A 20,957-nucleotide genomic window follows, 5' to 3' on the forward strand; every position below is an offset into this window, starting at 1 on the left:
TTGAAATTTGTAAGTGTCCATGAGAACCCATTCCTCTCGTCTCAACTTCAATGAAGTCAATCTCTCGTCCTGTGACAAACCTGCCATCCCAGAAATCAGCCTGGTGAAACTTCTCTTAAGGATATACTTCGGCTGATAAGGACGCCAAAACTGCACATAATATTCTAGCTGTTGCCTCACCATCGCCATGTAAAATTTCAAGAAAACCTTATAGTGAAATCCTCTCACAATGAAGGCCATCATATCATTTGCTCTCTTTATTGACTGCTATACGCTTTGTTCATGGCTCTGACGAAGGATCATTTGGACTGGAAACGTTAACTCTATTCTTTCCCCACAGTCCTGTTTTCATTTCAGATTCCAACAACTGTACTATTTTCCTTCTTTTGCTTTCAGCGTTTTTTTTAGTCTTTCTAAATCACTATGTCTTTTTTTTTGTTACAGCTAACTTGGTGGTGATTGTGATCTTGTCAAGAGGAAGATGTGGTCTCTCCAGATGCATCACTTGCTATCTTGTTTCTATGGCGGCGACTGATCTACTGCTCCTTGTCAGCTTTGTGATATTGAACCGGATTGCTGGTATCTATTTCCCGTTCAGTTCTCTGTCCATCACACCAGTGTGCAGTTTTCGTTGTGTGCTAAATTATGCTGCAATAGACAGTTCTGCCTGGTTAACGGTGGTTTTCACCTTTGATCGATTCGTAGCCATTTGTTGCCAGAAGCTGAAGATCAAATACTGCACTGTGAAGACAGCTGCACGGGTCATAACAATCGTGTCCACACTGAGTTGTTTCAAAAATTCTTTCTTATATTTTATATATGAACCTTTGGGCGTATTTAACAATGTGCCCTGGTTCTGCGGCATAAAACCAACATTTTATACCGCAGTTGGATGGGTTGCATTTGATTGGATTCATTGTATTTTAACCCCTTGTCTCCCATTCATTCTAATCTTACTGCTCAATGCTCTGACTGTCAGACACATTATAGCGGCCAGTAGAGCTCGTAGGAGGCTGCGGACCGGAAACAATGGAGAGAATCAGAGTGACCCAGAGCTGGAAAACAGGCAAAAATCTATTGTTTTACTCTTTGCCATTTCAGGTAGTTTCATCTTCTTATATTTAATATTCTTTATAACCATATTTTAAGTCCGAATAGCGAAAGTGACTTATTTCTCGGGTTCAAATGTCAGCCAGTCTACATTTGCTCTGGAGGAATACGGATATATGCTCCAGCTTTTGACTTGCTGCATCAACCCTTTCATTAACGCAGGGCCCCAGAGCAAATTCAGGGAGGAGTTAAAGAACGGAGTGAAATATCCACTGTTTTTAATAATTAAATTATATAAGAGATGAAAAGAATAAAATCAAACATGATTTTAACATTCTAATCCACTTGATCTGATTTGTGTCTCGCCTCAACTTCAATGAATTCAATGAAGTCAATCCTAACTGATTTAATCTCTCGTCATGTGACGAGCCTGCCATCCCAGGAATCAGCCTGGTGAAACTCCTCTTCTATAACAAGGATATCCTGTCTGACAAGGACACCAGAACTGCACATAATATTCCAGCTGCTGCCTCACCATCGCCATTTAAAATTTCAGGAAAACACCTGAAAACACCAGAATCCCTATAGTGAAATCCTCTTGCAATGAAGGCCATCATACCATGAGTTCTCTTTACTGCCTACTGATTCTCTTTGTTCTTAGCTCTGATGAAGGGTCATCTGAACTCGAAACGTTGGCTCTATTCACTCGCCGCAATTCCCATGTACATGTCCATTCACTCTGTAATCATGACCAACTCTGTGAGTTTATGAATTTTAACAATGCCGTGCCCATTCTATGTCTTTTCCATTCTCAGTTATTTTCAAGCTCGGTTGTTCGCGATGACTTTGGTCTGGTGCATTCCTATCAGTCTCGGTTTGCCTGAACATTTTTCATTCATGTGAGGAGCTTAGAACCTGGTCTCTGATCAGACAGCGGATGACACATTTAAATATTTATTAATTCCACTTGGATCCTTCCTAGTAACAGTTTGAACATTAGGTGCATTCAAAGAACAAAGAACAAAAACAGACCGGGAAACAGGCCCTTCGGCCCAACGAGCCCGCACTGCCATTTTAACACTACCAGTCCTCCCCTCCACCCATGACCCTTATCTATGCTTATGGCATTCCACATTGAGGGGAAAATAATTTAGGGACAACTAATTACCTCCAATCAGCACATGTGCGTAATCATGTTGATTCTCGGAAGAATTCGCTTTGTGGAGATGCAGAGAAATTAACAGAACTTCACCAAAAATAAAAATTATACCAGGATAATACTATATACCCCATCAACTGTACATGGCGGCACTTTGTCTTATCACATCCTCAGAGTATCATTAGACTCCTGTCCGATAACCAATCATTCAGAAACAGGTTGATAAATTTGGCGAGAGACACTCCAGTGGTGGAGAATGTTGGAACCGTTGGGCCAAAGTCAATTGCGCCCCCCACCCCCCGCCACATCGCCACCTCTGCCCCGCCCCCAAGCTAAGCTGTACCTATCACATTTCATACGTTCAATTAAACACAAACTGTTCCCCAAAATTCTGCGGTTTAAAGATAATTGTTGTAGGTAAAATAATACCTCAAACTGTTAGTGAGTCAAAATACAGTTTTTTTCTTGTTTCAAAACTCTGGCGTACATTACAGAATTTTGAGAGAAGCAAAGACTACCAGACTTCTCATCGAACACAAACACAAGTGGGCATTTATACATCATGAGTCTTCGTGTCAATCACCATTCAAAGTTCCAATTCTGGCCAGACCTTTGGGTCCTCCTTCCTGGGTCGTGATGTAGCCCCAGAGTTAATCAGGACTTACAGTCCAGCTGGCAGCCGCAGTCATGACACACGGTCACGGTTCAAAACCTTTCTGCAGCAGGACTGGCATCCCTGTCTTTGAAGTTATTTGTGCGATCGTGGCTGTCCCAGCAGGACTCTTCCTGTTAAAAGCCGGTATCGCGATCTGCCATCAGCAGCTGTCAAAAGTCAGTATCATAAACTACCATCTTTGTAACGATGTCCAATTAACACAAATAGGTAGGAGTTGCAAAGACTACAAAATAACAGCCACATTAAACTATCTATCTTTATACAAATGAAAGGTAAAGCATGTCATTCATGACCAAATAACTTATATTATTGCCAGGAGAAGTATAAGCTTGAGAAGATCAGCCATAATGAAGGGCTATGTTTGTGACATATTCGAGGTACAAAATTCATTAGTCCTTTCCCTTCAGGTACAAAATGCATTCACCTTTTCCCTACTTCAATAATGATTAATGAGTTACTTAGATAGGCACATGAGTGTGTTGGAGATAGAAGGATATAGGACATTGTTTTAAATAAGGTTCATTAGCATTGGGGCGTCCCTGGTAATGTATAAGGATTTGGTGTGATAATCATGTTTTTCTCTTTTAATTCACAGGTTTTACGTCGGTCCGCCTTGTTGTCCGACGAGGGGCATACACGCGATGGGTCGTACTTGGGCTGCTCTTGAATGTTCGATATTACCTTAGTGCTTCATGTCGTTACGACAGCTCAGTGACTATCACTGTTTGCTGTACAGACACATGGATTTGGGCCGGCGCCTGTGGGAGTTTGCACATTCTCCCCGTGTTTGCGTGGGTTTTCTCCGGGTGCTCCGGTTTCCTCCCACACCCCAAAGATGTGCTATTAGGCTGATTGGAAGTAACAAATTGTCCCTAAATTAGTTTCCCTCGATGTGGATGGCCATAAACAATAGATAAGGGTCATGGGTGGAGGGGGGGGACTGGTCATGTTAAAATGGCGGCTCGGGCTCGTTGGGCCAAAGGGCCTGTTTCCTGGGCTGTTTTTGTTCTTTGCTCTTTGAATGATCAGCATCAATTTTGAAGAGTTCCTCTTTGTTGCCATATCGTGTTCCTAATGGATAGAGAGCTCAATTAAATATTGATTTCACGAGATTACTTTTGGATTTCCCACTTTGAGATCATCCAACCCCCTTATTCGGGAAAACTTGCAGATTTTTACCTCAGCTAGTCCAATTAGCTTTTGTGAAATGGACACTGTACCATCGTTGCACCTTCCCTTCTGCCAGGAGAACATATGCGATTCGTATTATAATCCTCCAAATGTCAGTCAGATCTATCCCCTTAACCATGTGCTGTCTTTTCTTCTGTCTTCCATTAGCAGCTGCAATCTTCTGCAATATACAGACTGGAAACGTCAAATTCAGTTCCATTGCTGAAGTAACTCAGAATGTGGCGTGATTATTTCAGTGTTGACCGTCGATTGCAAACCAACGTCAGATGTCCCTATTTTTTGTAACGATATATTGTCAATCAGAAACGATTGTTGTCTCATTTTCCGGGAAAATACCTTTTCTGTTCTTCCTATGACTTCTTTCAAATTTATTGACTTCATGTAACATGATGCACCCTTCTGGTCATTTAGTAGAATAGGTCAGTGGTTTGTCTGATATCCAAGTTTTTTTTTCCAACTCTTCCGTTTTTATGCTTTCAATTTTGCGATCTATCACCTTGAGTGTTTTTTTTGTTTTACCTACAATTGCTGAATCTTCTCCAAGAACTAGTTGATGATCATTAATAGAGCATTTATTTTTTTCTCTATAAAGATGGGAATTTTCGAGACACGTGACAGGCAAATAATAACTCCTCCTGAATCGGCACGTATTTTTGATGTCAATTAAATCAGTTTTACTCGTCGAAGAGTGGTGTTAGCATACTTAGATATGCAGCTCTCCATTTCTGCACCATAAGGCATGACTTTTGTTACTGAATGCATTTAATTCGTTCCATTGCCTCCAGAGTTACATGATTTTTTATTTCATAGTCATTGTGGCCCTGGCAGTCGACTATTCAAATTAACTATAGATCTCCATGCTATCTAATTGCATTTCCTGCTTTCGTTCTTTAACACTATAGTTGCTGTTAGAAGCACAAGGTCATGAACTGCACTGGACAGTTACATGACTGACTGTAAATGTTCGTCTACTACACATTCACATATGACTTAATGCACATAGTGCTACTATTGAACGCAACATAACACACCTATGCACAGCCGAAGTGACATGAGAAGCAGGAACAAGTATTCAAGTCAGGTTAAAGAGGATTCCGAAGTAAAAGAGTAGCTAAATGAACAGGAAGTATTTTGAAACACCAAAGTTATTGATGGAGATTGTTCTCTAAGACGTTGATCAGATAAAAACACAAAAAGCAACAGCAGAACTGCACGAATACGAAACATGTATGTGGCGTGATTATTTGTTATTGGAACAAACCATGTTCACATGATATGAAAATATAGAAGAAAAAATATCAAGTGAAACAACTTAAAGCACAAATGCAATACAGTTAAAAATGCAAATTGAAGTGATCAGAGATCTGAGCCAGGCGGGTTTCATCTGTGTATTTTATACTCATCGAGCCAAGCCACAGAAGAGGCAGTGCTGAATATATTTAATCAATCGGCATGAAAAAGTGCAGTGTGGAGAATATATTGTTTACACACGTTATGCCTCTATGCAAAAATGCAACATATGCAAGATAGCCAGTGGCTATTGATCAGTTTATCATTCTCGAGGGATAAGATAGAAAACACAGATATGTTGTTTTAATAAGAAACGCTAATTGAAATGGAAAACATTTTTGAGCGAATTCATTGATATTTTGTGACCGTTGCATGCATTAAAGTAAATGGTAATATAGATGCATTTTATCAACATTTGTAAAAGGCCTTCAAATATCACATAATACATCGACTTACACTTTCAGAAAATAGGATCACAGGGTGCATTCAGGAGCACAGATATCTGGTCTGCTGCAAAGTAGAAAGTCAATACCATGAGCAGACCTAATAATTTGGGAAGGGGGTCCAACATGGATTTCTAATGGGGAAACGGCGCCTTGCAATTTTACGTTTCGAAAGTGATAATAGTCTACAGACTCAACTTGCCCTATTGAAAGAGACATCGCAGACATCACTTAATGCAAGATAATCATTGTTGAAGAAGATATGTGCCGAAATTTATATTATTTCATGTGATGTGGGTTTCGCTGAGCGGGGCAGAATTTATTGTCTTTCCCTAACACTGCCATTTTTGAATGTGGCAGTGAGCTGTTTTCTTGAACGTTTGCAGACCATGACTTATAGATATACACACACACAAACACACACACACACACACACACACACACACTCACAGACACAAATGTGAAGAAATAAATTACAGGATGTTCACCCAGCAACAATAGATTAAGAGATACATTGTTCTGATGTAGGATGCTGTGTAATGTGGACAGTAACCTGCAGGCGATAAAGGTCCCATGCATCTGCTACTCCTGTCCTTCGAAAATACAGAAGACACAAAATTGAATGGTGCTGTCCATGGGGACTTTTTTAGATGGCTGCAGTGGAAATTGCAGATGCTGCACACTGCAGCCACTGTGAGTCTAATGTGGAGGCAATGAATGCTGATGTATATGGATGGATTACTTTTCGTGTTTATGTCAAACTTTGTTGTTGGAAATACACTCGTCATCGGATTGTGGTTGTTCAGTTAACAGAGGAGAGTCACCAATCATTCAATACCGTTGTGCCATGATTGATTCAAACCCAGCGTACTCCCGTCCTTTCAAACACAAGGTGCCCCTTACGAATTGAGCGATTTCAAAAGTAATAGTTCATCTATCACTGTCTTTTCATGTTATGAAGCCCCCTCAGCTTTTTTCTTGTCTGCACAGTGTATTACGTTATTGGCTGTGTCGAGAGCAATCTTAGCTATTGTGCATTCACTTCAAGTTGAGACAGACCAGACTCACCACTTATCGCCGCAGGAGAGTGGTCAGCATACTATCCCTCGCTGGTTTTCCAAAGCACCAAGTATGCTTTACATCCTCTTGTTGATGTGTTCATAATGGAAACAGGAAGATTGCAGGATTAACATGTTCCAAAAGAATAGAGTGAACCCTGCAGATGGAAGAATATACCACACTGCAATCCGAGTAAAAGGGAGGCATGTGGTAGACATCAGGAGCACAAAACAATGGAAGGCATGAAGGCATCTAGAATGTGCAAGCCCAAACTAAATGAAGCGAGCAAAGGAGACATGAAATGCTCCTGATAGGTTAAAAAAAAAAGTCCTGAGGATTTTTAAACTTTTTTTTAATTTGTACATTAATAGTTGATGGAGATGTACAAAATCATGAGGGGCCTGGGAAGAGTACAAAATAGATGCTGGTCCCACATAAAACTATCAAGAACGAAAGAGCAGACTAAAGTGATTTCCAATGGAAGGAAATATTTTTTACACACATTAATGTTTTTGGTCTGGACTACATGGCGTAAAATATGGGGAAGACAGGTTCAATCGAAGCCTTCAAGATGCCATTGCATGATTATTTGAAACAGTGTACAGTGGTGCGGGGAAAAGGCATGAGAAGGCCAATACGTTTTGAATTGGTTTGGAGAGCCGGTGCGAACACAATGAGCCTAACACTCGCCTTATCTCGTAACAATACGCTGATACTGTGAGCTCCTTGAATTAGGGAGACTGAACTTCAAACACAACAATCATCTGACTTTGAGCTAAGTGTGGCCCAAACGAGCAGAGAGTTTTCCCCTGATATCCATTGGCTCCAATTTTGAGAGAGCTTCTTGATTCCACACTAGATCAAATGCTGCCTAGTTATGATGACACTAACACTTCAAATTTGAATTTCAGATTTATTGTCCATTTTTGAACCAAGGCTATAACGAGCTGAGTGAACCTGGCTGAATCCAAATTGGCAGTCACTGATCTGGTTATTTCTGAGCAATTACACTTTGAAAGTGCTGTTGAAGCGACCTTCCATCACTGCAACAATGTTTGCGAGTAGTCAAATGGGCCCATAATTGACCGGATTGCATTTGTCCTCTTTGTTGTGTGCAAGCCATTCTTGGGCACATGGTGCCCATGAAGGAGTAAACACCAATGCCAACAGAGTGTTTTTCACTCAAAGGGTGGTGAATCTCTGGAATTCTCTGCCCGTTGAAGTGGTGGAGGCTGCCTCGCTAAATATTTTTAAGACGCGGGTTGATGGGTTTTTGATAAGAGAGGGGATTAAGGGTTATGGGGAGAGGGCGGGAAAGTGGAACTGAGCCACGACAGATCAGCCATGATCTTATTGAATGGCGGGGCAGGCTCGAAGGGCTAGATGGCCTACTCCTGCTCCTATTTCTTATGTTCTTATGTTCTTATGTTCTTATGTTCTTATGTTCTTATGAATGACAGCGATCCTTTCGTCTGTATGAACACCATGGTTCCAGAAAAAGATGACAACTTGCTGAATCCCTTCCAGCATGTAGGGCACTTGAATATTGTGCTCCCAACCTGAACCCTCCAGTGGATCATCAGAGCACAAATCTACCAGAACCTACTCCTAAATTGAATTAAGGTGTGTAAAACATCCATCGCTGCAGTACACTCTGGCCAAAGTGATACTTCCCTCGCAGGCACAGAACAGGAAGTCTTAATTCACCCCAAATGCTCCACGGTCAGAAGCACGCCACACCACTACCCGAAACACTGCACTGTTTTTAAAGGCTACCTCTCCTGGTAAAATGTTGTACACCCTCACTCGATAATGGTGAAATTTGGCAAGACAAATTGATAGATAGAGAGGTCGAAACAGAGGTCAGAGAGAGAGAAATGAATAGATAGTTGGTTGGATGGATGGATGGACGGATGGGGAATGGTTGGATGGGTGGATGGACGGATGAAAGGACAAATGGATGGATGAACTGGTGGACGACCAACAGATGGAGGGATGGTTGGGTGGAGAGAGAGAGAAGGACGGGCGGAGGAATGAACGGAGGGAAAGGAACACTTCACTGATTGAGAATAAATGGCATTAACATTTGTTCATCCTACGTGTAAAATTTTGCAAAAAGATGCCGAATTGTTTTAGTGGGTATGTCACCAAATTCTTCAACTCGGCTCTGATTTTACTCTGAGTCCCAGCATAAATCAATGGGTTAATGCAGGAACACAAAAACAGAAGCATATATCCATTTTCCTCAAGATTAAATGTATCACTGAAACTAGAACCTGAGAAATAAGTAACTTTTGCAATTCGGACATTGATGATAGTTATAAAAAATAACAAATATAACAAGATGAAATATCCCGAAATTGTGAAGAGTAAAACAATAGACTTTTTCCGCTTGTCCACCTCTGGGTCGCTCTGAATCTTTCCATTGCCCTGGGCCCGGAGTCTCCTGCGGGCTCTATTGGCCACTAGAATGTGTCGTACCGTAAGAGCATTCAGCAGCAAAATCAAAATGAATGGGAGGATAGGGGTTACAATGCAACGCATCCAGTCATAAGCAGCCCAGAAAGGGGATGTGTAAAATATTAGCTTTACGTTGCAGAGCCAGGATACATTGTTAATGATGTACATGGGCTCATAAATAAAGTACACAAAGACATTTTTTACACAGGTCAGTGTGGACACGATTCCAATGACCAAAGTCGCCACATTTTCATTACAATATTTCACTTTGAGTTTCTGGCAACAAATAGCCACAAATCTATCAAATGTGAAAGCGACGGTTAACCAGACAGAACTGTCCATGGCGGCAGAATTGAGGGCTGTCCGGAAACTGCAAACTGGTGTGACAGACAAGAAACTGGATGGAAAAAATATTCCAGCAATCCGGTTCAATACTACAGCCGATATTATGAGCAGGAGATCCGCCACCGCCATGGACACCAGGTAATACGTGATACATCTGGAGAGACCACAACTTCTTCTCGCGAGGATCATAATCACTGCTGTGTTAGCTGCAATAGAGGGAAAGAGATTGTGAGAATTTGTGCATGAAAGCGTGAGAAATGGAAAGTTCATCGCAAATAAAAAACAATTAATGACATTGTGTTCTGCGTGATATGTGCACCTCAGAGACAATTGTTTCTGCTTAATAATAATATTTTTTATTAATAATAAGGAATGTTAACAAAATTGACTGTATCTTTAGTGAGACCGGACAAAGGCATAATGCGAAATGGAAAACACATCAAAACCAGCACTGAAGCATTAAATGCACAATACAATGACATGAAAATAAGTAATTTAAAAAAATGGAGCAGGTAAATTGGACAATAGCTATCATCAAGTGTGGAAGTTAGTAAGGTCAAGGATTATACAGCAATGGGTATTAAATATGACACATGAATGACAGCAAAACGATTTACTTTTGGAAAATTCTGCAGTGAATTTTCACGAATACACCTTCAAACGAAGGCAAATAAATTGACAATTATTAGCAGTTGTCTGCACTTGTGGAGGAGATTTGGGAAGCAGCGCTAAGACTGAATTGTATCCCTGATAATCATCTGAAATATCCGGTGATATATAAAACAATACTCTAAATACGAGAGATTTGACCAGTTATGTTGCTTGACTCATTGCAGAAAACAGAACAATTCGAAACGATGCTGGGTCCTGGCACAGCACAACTGTAAATGTGAAATAGAACTCCCGGACTGAGCCAATGAGTGCTTGGCACTAGAAGCAGGCATAGGTTGTTGTGAGTTGGGGATAAGTAACAAAAATTGAGGGAATTGATGCAACCAATCAATATGTTTTTGGCAGCTATTAAATAACTCAGATATTTTACCTGAAACTCCGATAGCTGCTATGACTGGATAATAAATGGCAAACACCAGGCCTTTTGGTATTCCATGCATTTCTTCCAGAAGCGCTGATTGCAGTCTGCACTACATTGATGAATTGCCATATTTATACCAGATGTCAGACTCTGGGGATATAATTAGATTTCTTGATCTTTCACAGGAATTAAATTGAAGAGAACAAACAGATTACTGCAACAAAAGCAACGTGACACAATGGTTAGCACTTTTGCTTCATAGCAAGTAGTCTCACAACACCAGGTTAAAGTCCAACAGTTTTATTCGGTACCAAAAGCCACTAGCTTTCGAGCGTTGCCCCCTCGTCAGGTAAGCGGGAGTTCTGTGCACAAATAAGGCATATAAAGACACAAACTCAATTTTCAAAATAATGGTTTGAATGGAGGTCTTACAAGTAATCCAATCTCAAAGGTACAGAAAATGTGAGTGGAGAGAGGGTTAAGCACAGGTTAACGAGATGTGTATTGCCTCCAGACGGGACAGTTAGTGAGATTTTGCAAGCCCAGGCAAGTAATGGGGGTTATAGAAAGCGTGACATGAACCCAAACTCCCAGTTCAGGCTGTTCTCATGTATGCGGAACCAGGGACTTGGGTCCAATTCCGGCCTAAGGTCACTGTCTGCATGAAATTTGCACATTGTAACCATAACTCTAACCCTAACCTTAACACTAAAACTAACCACAACCCTAACTAACTATCTAACTCTAACCTTAACATTAACCCTAACCCTCGGTGACAATAAAGCCAATACAAAACAAAAGCAAGAATATGGACCTCAAGAAAGGGGAGAGAAAAAGGTTCAGGACAAAACAAAGAAAATAGCCCACCAGTTAAGAAGCCAACAGCCTCGTAGACAGAGACTAATCTCTCCCTAACCTACAGACAATTAAGATTCATTGGATCCCCCAGAACCCAACACCAGCCAAATGATACGAAAAACTCTCCCAAGCCAAGGCGTTTGTCGAGGGGTGGAGGTGGGGGGGAGGGAGGCGTTGGGGGCGTGGAGGGAGTTGGGAGTGCGGAGGGCATGGGAAATTATGATGGATGCTGAGATGATGATGTCCATGAAATACTAGCCCCAAACTCCCATTGAGTTACATTCAGAGTCTGATTGCAGCTCGGATAGAAAATTGGATTGTCTGCGATTAAACTTAATAAAATCCCGTGTCGGCATTCGACAGTGAGACTGGTATAATGAGCTAATAACTCAAATCAGTGCACAGTTAGTCATTTTGAGGCGCTCATGCAATTTGCTGTGTTTGTTATAGATCTGAGTGAGTTAGGGCTCGAATTGTGCTGAAGTCAAAAATAATAACAAACAACTACATTTTAAATATACACAGAACATAACATAGAGGCAGGGTTCGGCTGGATTTCTAAACGGACTAAGGAAAAAAAATGAGCACCGAGGAATGGAAAATCCGGCGAAAAAGAGACATGTGTCCAATTATAATGAAAGATTATTTGATAATGTCTGGATGAGAAAATAGACAAATCTTTAAATCACTAAAAGGTAAGGTTATACAATAATTAGCTGATAATCGACATGTTCACTCGCCGGAAGGTAAATATGATTGCAAGTATTAAATTCACTATCCTTCGGCCAGATTTCCCTGTGAATCTTACTGACAGAGATATTAATGTAATTGCTTTACTGATTGTCCCCTTTCCATGGAAACAGTGAAATCAATTTTCTTCAAATATCTCCTCAAACCTGCTGCACTAACCTTGCGATTAAAGTGGCGGACCACAGAGACTGCAGGCGCTTGTGTTTGTGAGTCTGCGAACCGGTTACTGAAATATAAATATTGAATGATATTGTCCGAGATTGGAGCTTGTAGAAGGATCTCGGCTGGCGTATTCGCCCTTTTTATAACCAGACACCGCAGATAAACCGTGTTCTTCATTTCCCATTGGGAGATAATGTCCGGAGATTGAAGTTGCGATTACTTGAGACATCAAATTGTACATTCGATGCAGTTATCAGACGGTAATCACATTCAGAATCTTAGTGGGTAAACATTTCTGCTCTCTTTAATTCGCTTGTCAGACATTTTCATGGTTTAGTCTTAAAAAAGGCACAAAGAATCAGAGATTTACAGGGACACACACACACATATATTGGAGGCTACAGAGAGGCATACACATATAGATACAGATACACCAAGAACCCGCCTATCTGTGAGAAGAAACTGGAGTATCCCCACACAGACACGAGGAGAATGTGCAAACTCCACACAGACAGTGACCAGAGCTGGGCATCGAACTCCAGGACTCTGGAAGCTGTGAAGCAGCAGTACTAAACATCGTGCTGCCGTGCCGCTCGTTTCTATGTCTAAGCATTCAATGTCCCCATTCATAAAGTTGCAAAATGTGGTCTCTCTCCAGAAACTTTGAAATATTAATTTTACTAACTACTAAGGTTCCCAGGCCATAGCCCCTCCTCATCTCAATTTTAAATCTACCGACCCTCAAACTATCCATATGACCTCCTGTTTTAAATTGCCCCATAAAAAAATAAACTTTGGGTCTATCTTTATTTATCAATCCATTTAGAATTGTATATACCTCGATCAGATTCCCCCCCTCACTTCTAAACTTCATCAGCTTATGAGACCATTTCACCTCACTATCAATTCCATGGCCCAGCTCAATCCGTGTGTCATTGGCTGAACGAGGCAATAATGTTCCATTCAAATGGACATTTTGAAAGTGGAAAGTGTCAGAAGTGAGAAAAAAAATGATCTAAGATGAAAATAAGAAGCAAAGGGATTTGTGTTAAGTCAGTTTGGAAACTACTGTTCACTGGTTTCCCTGGTAGTCCAGTGGTTTGTGTTCAGCACTTCCCCACTGATGCCTGGTTTCAATTCCCGCTGAGGAAAATAAGATTATTTGATCTCAGCAAACCATTAATAATAATCTGATTTACTCTCCGATTGAAAGCAGGTCTACTAGAGTCACCTGAGTGAGGTTTGCAAGATTCCATCAGAGCTGGAAATTTTACATGTGCAACAGTTCAAGAACAGATACAGAAAGAGAAGGAGAGTGATAGACTGCAAAGTACTAACGATTGAGATGTTGTTGCAAGGTAAAATGTGTAAGATTTCACCGTTTATATTCACACTGAATAATTAAACTTTTCCCTCATTCTGCATTGAAAAGCATTTGGAAATAGTTCTGTTCAGTTTCGAACTGTCAGAAGCGAAAGAGGTTATTGCCCTGCAGTGTTCATGTAGTGTTTTCATTGGATGAACACTTCATGGTTGAATCAGAAGCTGCCATTTTGCGGGAGAAATCTGTTTGTGATAAAAGTGGTCTGGTGTAAAAATTAAAGTAACAAAAGAAGCGTAGATAAACTAAATTCTAAAACACGCTGTAAGCTGCTGGCCTGGTGGTTAGAGTTTGACTCTTTCCCTGCTGTTCAGGTCATTGATCTGAAATTGAAAATTTATTGATCCCATCGAACCTCTGAAAACACATGTGGGTTGTTACCTGGATGAACATATAAAGCATAATTTCGCCTCATGTCCTGAAGTGCAGACTCTGAGCAAATTCAACAGAAGGTTCTCTTGTCGTTCCTGGCAGGAAATTGGGAAGAGACATGTTTAAGGACAGTTTAAACTATGCCGGCCGTTCACTGCATGTTACTGTGTGCAGCTCATTGTGTTTCTGAGGTGAGATGATTTCTGTTTGTTACTCAGTTCAGACTTACCTGAATCAGTGAAGGAGCAGGCTCAATCCTCCTGATGGCCTTTCCAAGCTCCATTGCGTTTAATGAATTTCAGTAACGTTATCATCAAATAACATTATTGTGACAGCGTTTCACGTGGTAGCGTGGCCGAGCGGCCTAAGGCGTTGGATTAAGGCTCCAGTCTCTTCGGAGGCGTGGGTTCGAATCCCACCGCTGCCACAGTGAATTTGAGTTTTGGTCTCACAGATTGGATGCAGAAATGTGTACTGTGTCGTTTTCGTCAAGAACAACGAACAGAAACATTACCAACTGAACAATTTGCTGGAGTAAAGCAGTGTGTGCAAGTGGCCCCTTTCGAGAGCACACACACAGTAAATTTCTGACTGCCGAGTTAAACACCCTGATGAAGGAGCAGCGCTCCAAAAGCTCGTAATTCAAATTATTCTGTTTCACTTTAACCTGGTGTTGTGAGAATGCTTTCTGTACCCATTTCAATCCAACACTGGCGTCTCCACATCATGATATAAATAACAGGATTACAAACAGTGAGACTGTATTAACTGGTCAAGAATTAAGATGATGGACTTGCATTTTTTAACTAAAGCTGTACACTTCCCATCATTCCTCGTTCTAACCAGATACTTACAGAATTAACCCGGACCTTGTGATAACCACCACACTCCAGAAACACGGTGATGACCTCAGGGCAAGCAGACCCGGTTTACTGGAGAAACAACTAGACTGGCTCCAGAAGCCCATCTTTTGCCCACAGCAATTGATATTACATTGTCTCTGCTGGTTCCTCCTGTCAAAATGAATAATGATGTTTCCCACTGCATTAAAGTTTTGTAATAATATGTTCGAGAAAAAAAAAATTCATGACGTTTAAAGCAAATCAGATCAACACCTGAAAATGATGCACAAACGAATAGGCAGAAATCATTGCTCTCTTAGATATTTGGGAGACGGAAGATTCAACCCCACCAGCCAGCCGAAATAGCTCAGTTGGGCGAGCGTTAGACTGAAGATCTAAAGGTCCCTGGTTCAATCCCGGGTTTCAGCAGGATCCCATTGCTGGTTTTCTCTGCTAATTGCACTGCATTTTGTCTCGCACTGTCTTCAAACATCAGTTCACACAAGCTGCAACAGACCAAATACCCATCGCAATTTCCACCCTGCCAGATGTTGTTACATTTCCACCTTGTTGGATTTCGCTTTTTAAAAAACTTCCTCTATTTCTAAACATTCCCAATGTTAATGAAAGGTGATGGAGGTGAAAGTTTATCTTTGTTTCCTGATGCACACATGCCATGTAACGTCCTGAGTTATTCCAACCTCATCACATTTCAGTGCAGATGTCAGGTCCGCTTTTACATGGCAGTGAAAATACATTTAGTTGACCTGCTGTTTCATCCAAAACAATGTATATTTGCATTACCTCTTTTGATTCCTCCAGAAGGAGGCCATTCGGCCCATCGAGTCCGCACCCACAACAATCCCACCCACGCCCTATTCCCCGTAAACCCACATATTTACCCTTCTAATCCCTCTGACACTAGGACCAATTTGTCATGGCCAATCAAACTAAAATACGCATCTTTGAAACCGGAACACCCGGAGGAAACCCACGGAGGCACGGGGAGAACGTGCAAACTCCGCACAGACGGTGACCTGAGGACCTGAGTCCCTGGCGCTGTGAGACATCAGTGCTAATCACTGTGCTACCGTGCTGCCCTTTCTACTGCATTCAATGTTACTGCAGTTCACTCCATTCAAAGTTTTAGCATCAATCTGTGATAAACCATCCTGTGGTGATTCTGCTGAATAACATTAAATTATCACCGTTAATGGACCATCCAACATTGGGCGCCATTGATTTGAAGCTTTGCTGCGTTTCTGGGTGATCTCCAGCTCTCCATTCCTCCCGCAATGTCACCGCTCAAACTGAGTCTTTCTCCTTTCCACATTGGTAAACTCACAGTTACTGGTTTCTGAGTGAAAACTGCCTTCACTTCAGTGGTGGTGGTGGGAGACTTTACTATTTCATTCAATTAAAAGTTTTCTTGTCATTGAAGCAGAGATTTGGACCCAGATCTGCGAGATATTTGTGTCGGTCGAAACCATAAATTTTCCCCCACTAACAGCCAGATTTTAACCCGTATCAGCATTTTGTATCATCAGCACTTTCTAGCCTATCGCTCTCTTATTTTCTTTTTGGTTCTTTACATGTGACTTTTCCAATTCAGACGCAAACAAGGAAATCTGCCGAATATTGATTCTGACAGTTGCAGACCAGTAAGTCACACAGGATTGTTGTACATCTCCCTGATACTGATTCCGACAGAACTGGAAGTAACGCAGGATTGTTGTACAGCAATAAATCTATATTCCCTGACTGGGAATCGAACCCACACCATGGTAGTGAAAGCGCCGAATCCTAACCACTAGACCACCAGAGAAGTTAATGCAAATGCTTTAAAATGTTCATTTATCCATGAATCACCTGCTTTTTATTGTATTTCGGACTTTTTATTCGCCAAATACAAGTTTATCTTTCACATTGCCATGTTTATATCACACACAAGTGACTGTTTCAGCCAATGAAAGCAGTGATTCCTGTTAGCTGGAACAGGAAATGGACAGTGAGGTGAAATAGTCCCGCAAACTGCTCATATGACACTTTCAATTTCCAAAACCCACCAACCTCATCACTGTGGCTCCTGTGAAACTTGGAAGGTAACACACGGCAGGAATTCATCACGGAGGGCACAAGTCATTTACCTTCTCTTCCCGTTTCTGTCGCTGCCTCTCTTCCAGCTCCCTCTGGCTGTTTAGCTCCCAGGGTCAATTACCTGCTTGATCCACACACAGACAGCTGGTGAACCCGAATTTTATTTGGACAGCAGGGAAAGCGAATGTATGACACACAACATGGAGTAGAGATGGAGTTTAGAGATGACAGTACAAAGAGACAAACGTATCTCATCTTCCTGATCCAGGTACTGATTACAGGAATGTACACAGTGTGTTGCTCTGTCCCACTGCACAGAGCAACACACACAGACACAAAGGCGGACAGAGGCTTGAGGAGATGCAAAAATCCAGAAATCAAGGATGTCACCAACTGGGGTCAGTTTGGTCCAATTTCTGGCTGGAGGTTAGTAAATTATCGCTGATGAACATAAATGAAGGAATCTGGAAATGAAACAGGGAAAAAAAAATCTGGAATATTTGAAAGGATTTGATTGCATTGAACGAAGAATTAATCCTGCAGTCACCTAAAGGAATGAATGCTGAGCAGAGCAGTGGGTGAGGTTCAAATCTGCGTGAGGAAACATCAGTTTCAAATCCACTTTCACTGCTGTTTTGATTGCAAGTCAGGAAATGAAGCTTTATTGCTCTCCTCCAATCCGTGACAATAAGTATCAGTTATTTCCCGGCAGCAGGCACGAATCTCAGTCTCGCCTTCTGTCCTGTCCTTTCTCGCAGCAAATTCAACAGGAAGCCATATTCTCCCATCTGAGGAGCAGACGAGGTTAAGGACAGTTTAAATGGAGCCGGCCCTTCACTGCAGCTCATTGTGTTTCTGACTGGAGATGAGTTTTGTTTGCTGCACATTTCAGGGCCATCTGATTCGGTGACGATTTCTTCATCGCCCATCCCAACTCCACTGATTTTAACATGTTTCAGTATCAATGCAGTGAAATGACAGGATTATCACATTTCCCCATGTGGTAGTGTGGCCGAGCGGTCTAAGGCGCTGGATTTAGGCTCCAGTCTCTCTCGAGGCGTGGGTTCGAATCCCACCACTGCCAGAGAGCAGTTTCACGCAGGCGTGTGTGTGGTCCCGTTTTTATTTTGACAAACACCCTTGTAAGAACGGGATATTGTGCTTGACTGATGGATCAACACTTCCGACGCGCCATTGCAAAAAGAAAAACTCACCGACCTCCTCAGAATGCATACAGGGGACAACGTTAGAGTCCCTTCCTTCTCCAGTACCTCCCCAGAGTGGAGAAGCTACGGTATCTTCTTCGGAACCTTCAACATGTAATCGATGAAGACAAATATTTCGTGAAAGCCATCCCCACACCCCCCTACTTGCCTTCAAAACACAGGGCAGCCTCAAACAATCCATTATTCACAGAAAACTACCCAGCCTGCAGGAGAACAGCGACAATGACACCACACACCACCGCCAGGGCAACTTCTGCAAGATGTGTTGGATCATCGAAATGGATGCCATCATCAAACGTGAGGACAGAATCCACCAGGTAGGCGATATATACACATGTAACTGAGCCACCGGGGTCTACCTCATCCACTGCATGAAAGGGTATTCCGTATCATGGTATATCGCCCAGACCATGCAGACGCTACGACAACAGATGAATGGACACCACTTCACAGCCGACAAGGCTATTCCATTCCTGTCGGGGAACACTTAAGCAGTCAAGGGCATTCAACCACCGATCTTCGGGTAAGCTTTCTCCAAGGCCGCCTTCAAGACACACCACGACACAGAATCGCTGAACAGATCTGATAGACAAATTCCAAATACAGAGAACGGCTTCAACCGGCATTTTGCGTTCATGAAACACGACTTGTAACCCCCCACCTTTTGGCATGGGCTTGCAAAATACTGGTAACTGTCCTGGCTTGAGACAATTCACACTGCTTTAACCTGTCCTTATCCCCCTCTCCACTTAATCTCACAGTTACTGCTTCTGAGTGAAAACTGCCTCTTCTTCACTGGAGGTAGGAGAGTTCCTGCTTAATTCAATGGAAGTCTTTTCTTGTCACTGAGCACAAGATTTGGACCCAGATCTGTGAGATATTTGTGTCAGTAGAAGGAAAAAAAATTCTCCCATTAACTGCCAAATTTTAACATCAGCATTTTATATCATCAGTGCTTTGTAGTCTATCGCTCTCTTTTCTTTTCATGTGACATTTGACAGACCGGGAAGTAACGCAGGATTGTTGTACAGCAAGAAATCTACATTCCCTGACCGGGAATCGAACCCGGGCCGCGGCGGTGAGAGCGCCGAATCCTAACCACTAGACCACCAGGGAAGCTGATGCAACTGTTTTAAAAGATGAACTTGTGCATGAACAAATTGCTATTTATTTTACTTCAGACTTTTGAATTCACCAAATACAAGTTTATCCTTCACATTGCCATGTTTAGATCACACACAAGTGACTGTTTCAGCCAATGAAAGCAGTGATTCCTGTTAGCTGGAACAGGAAATGGACAGTGAGGTGAAATAGTCCCGCAAACTGCTCATGTGACACTTTCAATTTCCAAAACCCACCAACCTCATCACTGTGGCTCCTGTGAAACTTGGAAGGTAACACACGGCAGGAATTCATCACGGGGGGTAACGGGGACAAGTCATTTACCAAACTGGAAAGCAGGGAAAGCGAAGGGATGATACACGGCATTGAGGGGAGATGGAGTTTACAGATAACAGTACGAAGAAACACAGATTTCTCATCTTCCTGATCCAGTTACTGATCACAGGAATGTACACAGTGAGAATTATCCACTGTCACACTCTCCTTCCAGCCTTGAGCACGGAGTTAAGTTCTGAAGTGTTTGAAATCTTGCTGCAGTAATTCAGGGTTTTGTTGGGACCACATTTGGAACAGTGTGTGCAGTTTGGATCCCCGCATTTTAAACAGAATCAAAGCAAAATCTGAGGATGCTGGAATCTGAATCAAAAACAGAAAATGCAGGAAAATCTCAACAGCTTTAATGAGAAACAATAGATAGTATTAAAAAACTGAAACATTATTCTTCCTGATCCAGGAATCTGAAACACGGGGGCACAATCTCAGGATAAGGTGCTGATGGTTTAGGACTGAGATGAGGAGAAATTGCTTCACTCAAAGGCTGGTGAATCTTCGGAATTCTCTACTCCAGAGGGTTCTGATGCTCCATCATTGAACACATTTCAGTTTGGGTTCGACAGATTTATGATCTATCCAGGAATGAATGGAAGCAGGAATATGGAATTGGAGCAAATGCTCAGCCACAAGTCCATGTTTCGACTGTATTTTTTTTTAAAGTTTAGTGGTGTAATGGAACGTATAATGTTATATGTGATGTGTTAGAAATCAATCGTTATTAAATAATGTTGATGACACCAGATAACAGTACAGCCGGGAACAATTGACAGCTATTTTTTTATTGGCACCCACGGACCCATTGCCAACAGGCAACTGTTTACTGTGAATGCTGATGGCGAGAAATTAGTAAAATTCCATCCCTGGGTGGTCTTTAATCACCAACCTTTCAGTTAATAGGCGAACGCGCTGACCAATTGCGCCACAGAGACTGTGACAATATGTAACAAGTATCTTCTAAAGTAGTGTGTCACTGACCACAATTCTATTTCTGAAAACCTGTTCCAGAACTGCAGCATGACCGCACTGTTTACAATTTTATACAAGTCTCTTTAGTTCCGTTGATCCCGCAGCACTGCTGTAGTGTGTTGGTTATTCCCTTTCTCTTATG

The 20,957-nt window shown here is 41.8% G+C and overlaps 4 non-coding genes across 4 annotated transcripts; 3 read left to right on the forward strand and 1 right to left on the reverse strand.

Moving 5' to 3' along the window:
• The first annotated feature begins 14,574 nt into the window (after nt 1-14,574).
• trnal-aag (transfer RNA leucine (anticodon AAG)) lies at nt 14,575-14,656 on the forward strand. The gene has a single exon. It is a non-coding gene; the product is annotated as a tRNA-Leu (tRNA).
• Nucleotides 14,657-15,427: 771 nt separating this feature from the next.
• On the forward strand, nt 15,428-15,500 carry trnaf-gaa (transfer RNA phenylalanine (anticodon GAA)). The gene has a single exon. It is a non-coding gene; the product is annotated as a tRNA-Phe (tRNA).
• A 2,670-nt stretch (nt 15,501-18,170) lies between these two features.
• On the forward strand, nt 18,171-18,252 carry trnal-uag (transfer RNA leucine (anticodon UAG)). Its single transcript has one exon. It is a non-coding gene; the product is annotated as a tRNA-Leu (tRNA).
• A 1,186-nt stretch (nt 18,253-19,438) lies between these two features.
• trnae-cuc (transfer RNA glutamic acid (anticodon CUC)) lies at nt 19,439-19,510 on the reverse strand. Its single transcript has one exon. It is a non-coding gene; the product is annotated as a tRNA-Glu (tRNA).
• Nucleotides 19,511-20,957: the final 1,447 nt, after the last annotated feature.

The sequence above is a fragment of the Carcharhinus amblyrhynchos genome, unplaced genomic scaffold, assembly GCF_965287045.1.
Source record: "Carcharhinus amblyrhynchos unplaced genomic scaffold, sCarAmb.v2.hapA scaffold_38, whole genome shotgun sequence".
Lineage (NCBI taxonomy): Eukaryota > Metazoa > Chordata > Chondrichthyes > Carcharhiniformes > Carcharhinidae > Carcharhinus > Carcharhinus amblyrhynchos.